This window comes from Bubalus bubalis, chromosome 18, assembly GCF_019923935.1.
Source record: "Bubalus bubalis isolate 160015118507 breed Murrah chromosome 18, NDDB_SH_1, whole genome shotgun sequence".
Classification (NCBI taxonomy): Eukaryota; Metazoa; Chordata; class Mammalia; order Artiodactyla; family Bovidae; genus Bubalus; species Bubalus bubalis.
The window spans coordinates 40,900,413-40,909,285 of NC_059174.1; the positions used below are offsets into that span (position 1 = coordinate 40,900,413).

At 40.2% G+C, this 8,873-nt stretch overlaps 1 pseudogene; it reads right to left on the reverse strand.

Annotated features, from left to right (window-relative positions):
* The window catches only part of LOC102404616, a 34,561-nt pseudogene extending 26,184 nt beyond the window's left edge, over positions 1-8,377 (reverse strand).
* Positions 8,378-8,873: the final 496 nt, after the last annotated feature.

Below are 8,873 nucleotides of genomic sequence, written 5' to 3' on the forward strand. Positions count from 1 at the left end.
GCGAACAGACCCGTGTGGAGATTGATGTACATAAGGTTTTCAAAGGTGCCTGGGTTTTAAAAATACTTCCTGACTCCATTTTTTTCTCTGTGAGTCAACTGGGGTTTTCCAAAGTGGGTCTCCTGGCCTTTGACTATTATGGGAAAAACAACATTGCCTTTAGCATCTTCCAATTGAGCTGCAAGCCTGGCAGGGGGATGGCTTTCCTTGAAAAGGGACAAACCCTCTCCAGGGAGCTCTGGGGCTGGGCCTCTGGTGTGTGGGTACAAGGACTCAGTGCTCAGATCTGCATGTGTGCCCCAGGAAGCCAGAGAGCTGCGTGCCACAGCCAGAGCTGGACACCATCCAACACCAAATCCATCCTTCTGCATGGGGCAGAATAAGAGTGTTTCTGAACAAGCTCTCAAAACTGTGAGCAATGGAACTCCCCACGCTGAGGAGATGAGGAAGGTGGGACCGACTGAGCACGGCTGACTGATGTCATGTTCATCTCAGAAATGGTGAGAGAGGGGCAGGCAGGCAGCAGCTGCATGCGCTGCCTCTGATCTCAAGAAAAGTGGCCTCGTTAGGAGGGGAGAAGGTCAGCGAGGCTTCCCAGGCCGAGACCCTGTGAGGTCTGATAAGAAAGGGAGCAATTTTAAAAATCAATGGAATATTTACTAGGATCTGAGTATAGTCCTCAATCTATTGCAAAGGATGCTTTCCAGGTATCTATAAATAAAAGACGCTTGCCCTTCCAAGCAGGTCTCCTGGAAACTAGAGAAAGGTGCAAGGCAGAAAAAAAGCCGTCGCCACATCAGAACCTTCTGTGATAGACGGCATCTCCCCCTGACATTTTCATTAGCAGGAAATTTATGTTCCTATTTCTGTCTGTTGTAATGACCATTCTTAGCCATAGCGTGGTGGCGGCTAATGGAGAGGAATGGGAAAAAAAATTCTTTAATTAATGCAAAATTGAAGCATTTTCTTTCTACACTTTGAGAAGCCAAGTATTTCACAGCAGTTCTTGGCACTAGAGTGGAGGTAAAATAATTATGCACAATTTCTAGTGATTAAAAGATAGTCAAATAATTTTAGTTACATCTTAAAATTATTTATCTTGTAAATGAGAAAGGGCGAAGAGGATGGGAATGATATTCAGAGGTTCAGAGTAGACCCTGCAGAACTTTCCTCCTGCCTGTCCCTGGTGTCTGGGCTCCAGGTTTTGGGTCTGAACTCTGTCTCTTACTGGGGCTGACAGGCTTTGCCGTCACCTGGCTGTGATCATTCCTCTCTCACATCCTCTTAGGGTCTCCTTTTGCATGATTTCTTCTTCTTTTACCCCTGTCACTTTTTTTTATTCAGGTCCTACGTGATTATTTAGGCTTGGCTGGAAGGGAAACTGGCCCAGTTCTGGCTTTTCTCTTTGAGGTAATACTCTTAAGAATCCAGCCTTTTAAACCTCTACAGTTGGCCTGCAAGAAATTTTGTTTTGTTTTTTAATCAGAAGTCAGGCCAAATAGGCTGCTGAAGGGAATAGCCAAAGGGTTGAGCTGAGTGCCTGGCAGTCTGTGAGGCTAAACCTTTCTGCCTCCCAGCACTTCTGCACCAAGGTGCGGGCATTCCAGCCCTTTTCTCCCCACTGAGAACACACTCACAGGGTCACCTGAGAGAAAGCAAGGGGGAACAAGGAGATGAGCCAGGCAAACAAAGCCTAGAGCTGGGATCTCGGTCTCCTGTGCTCTGGAGAAGCTGTAGACAGCTGTCCTGTCCCTGGGCAGTGGAGCTCAGCCCTGTGGCGTCCTGGCCCCACCCAGAAGGGTCATGCTCTGTGGTAGCATCCAAGGATGCCCACCAAGGATTTAGTAACTTGGAGTGGAGGAGTGCAGGGGTCTCCATGCAGAGGAAGGTTCTCTCCAGCTCATCCTGTGAGGTGTGGTGTCTCTCTTTACGCCTTGCACTTTTAAAGAAATCTTGCTAAAATCCTAGAGCAGACAGTTCTGGGGCTGAAAGATGTGCCATTAGCCCAAGCCTAGCGAATGAAATGATCTCATTTTATAGCAAATTGTAAACTTTGTTTATTGTCAGTGTTCTTCATTATAACCTGAAAAAGACTGCATATACTTACATATATTTATTTTATAAACTATCCATAAAATTGATTATTAAAAATTAGGTAGATTAATTTACAGGTGATTTCAGGTATTTTTTAGCTGTAATTTTGACAATGTGACTTTTTTATGTTCCAACTGAAGGGCCATAGTTCTAATACAAATAATCCAATTCTTATTAGAATAGAAAGTCCTGACTATGGTTCATTGATTTTTGCCCCTGCCAGACTCTTTGATAAACACTTGAAATCTTATAGAATCCCAAACTACCCTTACCTAAACTACCCTTCAAGGTAAGTGATATAGTCATTTTCTGAGATGTAGAATTTGATGATACAGAGCTAACTAACCAGGTATGCATTTTGGAGCTTGAGGGATCTTATTGGAATAGGAACTGGATCACTTCCTGACTGTCAGAATGCAGACAGCCTGCTTGACTTCTCTCAGTTCAGTTTATGGTAACCATAGTTACAAGGGGTCCCTGGAGGTCTGTGGTGTGTTCAAGCTCCTACCCTCTGACTGCTTACCCTTAGCAGGCTCCTCCTTTCTGCACTGACTTCTGTTTGTACCTTGACCATATTTGTGTGGATCTGTTTCTAGAAACCATGCACTGATCTATGTGTCTATCCCTTTTCCAGTAACACATTGACTTGATTACTTTTATGTCATGTCGCAGTCGCTTAGTCATGCCCAACTCTTTTGTTAGTCCATGGACTGTAGCCCGCCAGCCTCCTCTGTCCATGGAATTTTCCAGGCAAGAATACTGGAGTGGGTTGCCATTTCCTACTCCACAGAATCTTCCTAACCCAGGGATCTAACCTGCAGCTCTTGTGTCTCCTGCATTGGCAGGCAGGTTCTTCACTACTGGGCCACCTGGGAAGCCCTGATTACTTTTATAGTAAGTTTTAAAATCAGATAATGTTGACAAACATGCCTAAGTATTTATAGAAATCATCTTTGATTGCTTTTATTATCATTTACATTTTTTTCAACATACAGGTACTACAAATGTTTTATTAATGTTAGATTTATAACTAACTGACTCAGTGGGTAAATAATCTGCCTAAAATGCAAGAGATGCAAGATATGCGGGTTTGATCCCTGGGTCGTGAAGATCCCCAGGAGGTGGGCATGGCAACCTACACAGGATTCTTGTCTGGAGAATCCCATGAACAGATAAGCCTGGAAGTCTACAGTCCATAGTGTCTCAAGAGTTGGACATGACTGAAGGGACTGAGCACACATGTACATTTCATTTCTGGAGCTTTTGTAATGGATGCTAGGTGGCTTGGGTGGTTAAGAATCTCCCTGCAATGCAGGAGACCTGGGTTTGATCCCTGGGTCAGAAAGATCCTTTGGAGAAAGGAACGGCAACCCACTCCAGTATTCTTGCCTGGAGAATTCCATGGACAAGAGGAGCCTGGTGGGCTACAGTCCATGGGGTTGGCAAAGAGTAGGACACTACTTAGTGACTAACACTTTCACTTAAAATCTTGGTTTCCAGTGATTCATTAGTAGTATCTAGAAATAGAGTTTATATTTTTGTGTTGATCCTTTATTCTGAGACCATGCTAATGTTACTTATTAGTTCTGAAAAACTTTTCTGTAGATTTCTTGGGATTGCCTAAGTAGACAATCCTGTTTTCTATGAGAGGAGGACAATCTTATTTGTTCTTTTTCAACCTGCATGCCTTTATTTTTTTCTTGTCTTATGATACTGGCTAAGACGTCCTATAAGATGTTAAACAGGATTGCTGAGTGTAAACATAGTTATCTTGATCCTTGTCTTGAGGGAAGCCTCCAGTCTCTCATCATTAAGTATGATATCAGCTGTAGGTTTTTTGTACATGTCCTTTATACAGTTTTATTAGGTTGAGAATTTCTGTCCTACTTCTATTTTGATGAGGGTTTCAAAAAATACATAAATGGGTGTTGAATTCTGTCCAATTTTCTTCTACATCAATTTATTTATGTATTTTCTCCTTCTTTAGATGGTTAAGGCAGTTCACCACTTGATTTTCAGAATTGTACGCCCAGGATAAACCCCACTTGGTAATTATTGGTATATTATTATTCTTATGTATTTCTGCATTTAATTTACTGATATTATTTTGCAGAGTTTTGCATCGGTGTTCATGAAGGATGTTGGTCTATAGTTTTCCTTTCTTATGCTGTTTTGGTTTGGTTTTGGTGTTAGGGCAATGATTAAGTCATTAGTTGGAAAGATTTCCTGCTATTTTCAGGAATAGGTTGTGTAGAACTGATGTTTCTTCTTAAAATATTTGTTGGAACTTGTTAGTGAAGCCATCTGAGCCTGAAGTTTTCAGTTTTTCTTTCTAAAATAGCAATTCAATGTCTTTAATAATGATAAGACTATTCAGGTTATCTGTTTCTTCTTGTATAAATTTTGGTTTTGTAGTTTTCAGTGAATTGGCTCATTTAGACTAGGTTGTTGGATTTAACTGCATAAAGTTTCCCCATAAAATTCCTTTATTAACTTTTTAATATCTCTAGGGTCTGTCAGGATTTTCCATCTTGTCATTTATACTATGTGTAATGTACATCCATCTCTGTTTTTGGTTAGTCTGGTTAAAGATTTATCCTAAAATTTTTTTTCAAATAATCAACTTCTGTTTCATTACTTTTTTATTTTCTTTTAATTATTTCCTTCCTTCTGTTTACTTTGGGTTTATTTTGCCCCTTTTCCATCTTATATAGTAGCTTAGGTTGTTGATTTGAGACCTTTGTTCCTTCTAATATAAACATAGAATCTTCTAAATTTTCCCTAAGCACTGATTTAAGTGCATACCACAAATTTTATATGGTGTCTTTACAGTTTCTTTCAATTCAAAATGTTTTCTGAATTTCTTCCTTGATCCATATAATTTTAATAGATGTTTTACAGAAATTGTATGTTTACAGAAAAATTGAAGGGAAAATAAAAGACTTCCCAAATCTCCTGGCCACAGTTTCTCCTCTTATTAATACTTACATTGGTGTTACAATTGTTGAACCAGTTGACACATTGTTATTAACTAAAGTCCATTGTTTGTATTAAGCTTCACTCTTTGTGTTGTACAGGTTTTTCCAAGTATGTAAAGTTATGCACAATCATTACATTATACAAAAGACTCTCTGTTCCACCTATTCATATTTTCACCATCTCTCCTCCACAACCCCTGACAACTGATGAACTTTTTACTGTCTCGAAAGTTTTATCTTTTCCAAAATGCCATAGAGTTGGAATCATACAATATGAACGCTTTTCACATTGGCTTCTTTCACTTAGAAATATGCATTTAAGATTCATCTCTGTTGTATCATGGCTTGAGAGCTCATTTGTTTGTATCACTGAATAATATTTCATTGTATGAATGTACCACTGTTTGTCCATTCACATATTGAATGACATCTTCATTTCAGTTCAGTCACTCAGTCGTGTCTGACTCTTTGTGATCCCATGAACCGCAGCACACCAGGCCTCCCTGTCCATCAACAACTCCCAGAGTCCACCCAAACCCATGTCCATTGAGTCAGTGATGCCATCCAACCATCTCATCCTCTGTCATCCCCTTCTCTTCCTGCCCTCAGTCTTTCCCAGCATCAGAGTCTTTTCCAGTGAATCAACTCTTCGCATCAGGTGGCCAAAGTATTGGAGTTTCAGCTTCAACGTCAGTCCTTCCAATGAATACCCAGGACTGATCTCCTTTAGGATGGACTGTGTGGATCTCCTTGCAGCCCAAGGGACTCTCAAGAGTCTTCTCCAACACCACAGTTCAAAAGCATCAATTCTTCAGTGCTCAGCTTTCTTTATGGCCCAACTCTCACATCCATACATTACCACTGGAAAAACCATAGCCTTGACTAGACAGACCTTTGTTGACAGAGTAATGTTTCTGCTTTTTAATATGCTGTCCTTCCAAGGAGTAAGCGTCTTTTAATTTCATGGCTGCAGTCACCATCTGCAGTGATTTTGGAGCCCAGAAAAATAAAGTCTGACACTGTTTCCCCATCTATTTCCCATGAAGTGATGGGATGCCATGATCTCTGTTTTCTGAATGTTGAGCTTTAAGCCAAATTTTCACTCTCCTCTTTCAATTTCATCAGGAGGCTCTTTAGTTCTTCTTCACTCTCTGTCATAAGAGTGGTGTCATCTGCATATCTGATGTTATTGATATTTCTCCCGGCAATCTTGATTACAGCTTGTGCTTCTTCCAGCCCAGCGTTTCTCATGATGTACTCTGCATAGAAGTTAAATAAGCAGGGTGACAATATACAGCCTTGAGGTACTCCTTTTCCTATTTGGAACCAGTCTGTTGTTCCATGTCCAGTTCTGACTGTTGCTTCTTGACCTGCATACAGGTTTCTCAAGAGGCAGGTCAGGTGGTCTGGTATTCCCATCTCTTTCAGAATTTTCCACAGTTTCTTGTGATCCACACAGTCAAAGGCTTTGGCATAGTTAATAAAGCAGAAATAGATGTTTTTCTGGAACTCTCTTGCTTTTTCCATGATCCAGTGGATGTCAGCAATTTGATATCTGGTTCCTCTGCCTTTTCTAAAACCAGTTTGAACATCTAGAAGATCACCGTTCACGTATTGATGGAGCATGGCTTGGAGAATTTTAAGCATTACTTTACTAGTTGTGAGATGATTGCAATTGTGCGGTAGTTTGAGCATTATTTGGCATTACCTTTCTTTGGGATTGGAATGAAAAGTGACTTTTCATTCACAGGACTTTTGCAGTCCTGTGGCCACTGCTGAGTTTTCCAAATTTGCTGACATATTGAGTGCAGCACTTTCACAGCATCATCTTTCAGGATTTGAAATAGCTCAACTGGAATTCCATCACCTCCACTAACTTTGTTCATAGTGATGCTTCCTAAGGCCCACTTGACTTCACGTTCCAGGATGTCTGGCTCTAGGTGAGTGATCACACCATTGTGATTATCTGGGTTGTGAAAATCTTTTTTGTACATCTGTTTCCTTCCAATTTTTGTCAGTTCTGACTAGAGCTGCTATAAACATTAATGTGTAGGTTTTCATATGAAGTTTAGATGTAAGTCTCAACCCATTGGATAAATACATAGGAGCATGTGAATCTTTTTATAAGTCTATTGTTAACTCTGTAAGAAACTTCCCAATTGTCTTCCAAAGTGGCTGCATCACTTTGGAATTTTCACTAGCAACGAATGAAAATTTCCCCACATCCTTATCAGCATCTGGTATTGTCAGTGTACTGAATTTTATTCATTCTAATAGGTGTGGGGTAGTATCTCATTGTTTTAACTTGTAATTCACTAATAACACATGATGTTGAATATCTCCTATGCTTATCTTCCATCTGTATATTTCCTCTGGTCAAGTCTTTGTTCAGATTTTTTGTTTATTTTTGAATTCGATTGTTTAATTTTTTATGCATTTTTGATAAAAGGTCTTTGTGACATGTGTGTTTGCAGATATTTCTTCTCAGTCTGTGGTTTGTCTTTTTATTCTCTTAACAGTGTCTTTTGCAGAAAAGTTTTAAACTTTAATCCAGTCCAACTCACCAAATTTTCTTTCCGGGATCATGCTTTTGTTACAACTAAAGTTCATTGGAAAATCCAAGGTCACTTAGATTTTTCTCCCATGTTATCTTCTGGGAGCTTTATAGCTTTGCATTTTACATTTAGGTCTATGAGCCCTTTTTGTTAGTTTGTTGAGTTTTTTGTTTATTTTTTGAGGGACAAGAGTCTAGTTTTTATTTTTGATAATTTCTTGCATTTTAAATACACCTGATGGCACCCTTGGCCTGACACTCCTTGCCATAGTCCTTAATTAACCACCACACAACTGCAACAAACCACTTTATGGGGTTTTCCCTCTCTGTCAGTGTTATAGAGGCCTGCCCACTCCCCTAGTTTCTTGTTGTCCTCAACTTTATGTTTTCTCAGTTGCTCAGTCATGTCCAGTTCTTTGCGACCTCATGAACTGTAGCCTGACAGGCTCCTCGGTCCATGGGATTTTCCAAACCAGACTACTGGAGTGGGTTGCCATTTTCTTCTCCAGCCATCAACATTAGTCAAGTTGATTTGGTTCTCAGCACAAAGGGCCTCCACCAACTTGACATACGTAGGCTCATGACAGTTGGATGCAAGCACACAGAGATGAGCTTGGTGATGGTCTAAAGCTTTGGCAGCTTAAGGAATTCCACGTGCTGGGCCATCATGGATGAGGGAGGTCTTCAGCACTTCTTGCAGAGTGGTACTAACATCCATTGCACCTCTAGCAGCTATGTCTTCGTGGGCCATGGTGATGGGTTGTAGGTGGAGCTGAATCTTGAACACGCCCACAGCCTCCACCTTGATTTGGTGGAGGGATTTGGAGGGAAAGAACTATGGCTCATTTTGAAATAATTCTTGTGAAAGTATAAGGTCAGTGTCTAGATTAATTTTTTACATGGGAATGTCCAGTTGTTCAAGAATACTTTGTTGAAAAGATTATCTTTCCTTTGTGTGGTTGTCTTTGCTCCTTTATGAAAGATCAGTTGACTATATTTGTATGTATCTACATCTGCTCCATTGACTATCTATGTATGGTCTGTATCTGTTCCACTGATGCATCCATTGTTTATTCTTTTGCAAATACCACATTGTTTTGATGACTGTGCCTTTATAGTAAGACTTGAAGCTTGGTACATCAGTCCTTTGACTTCATTCTCCTTCTTCAATATAGTATTGACTACTTAAGAGTCTTTTGCCTTTCCATATAAAATTTGGAATGAGTTGGTTGATATCCATAAGGTGA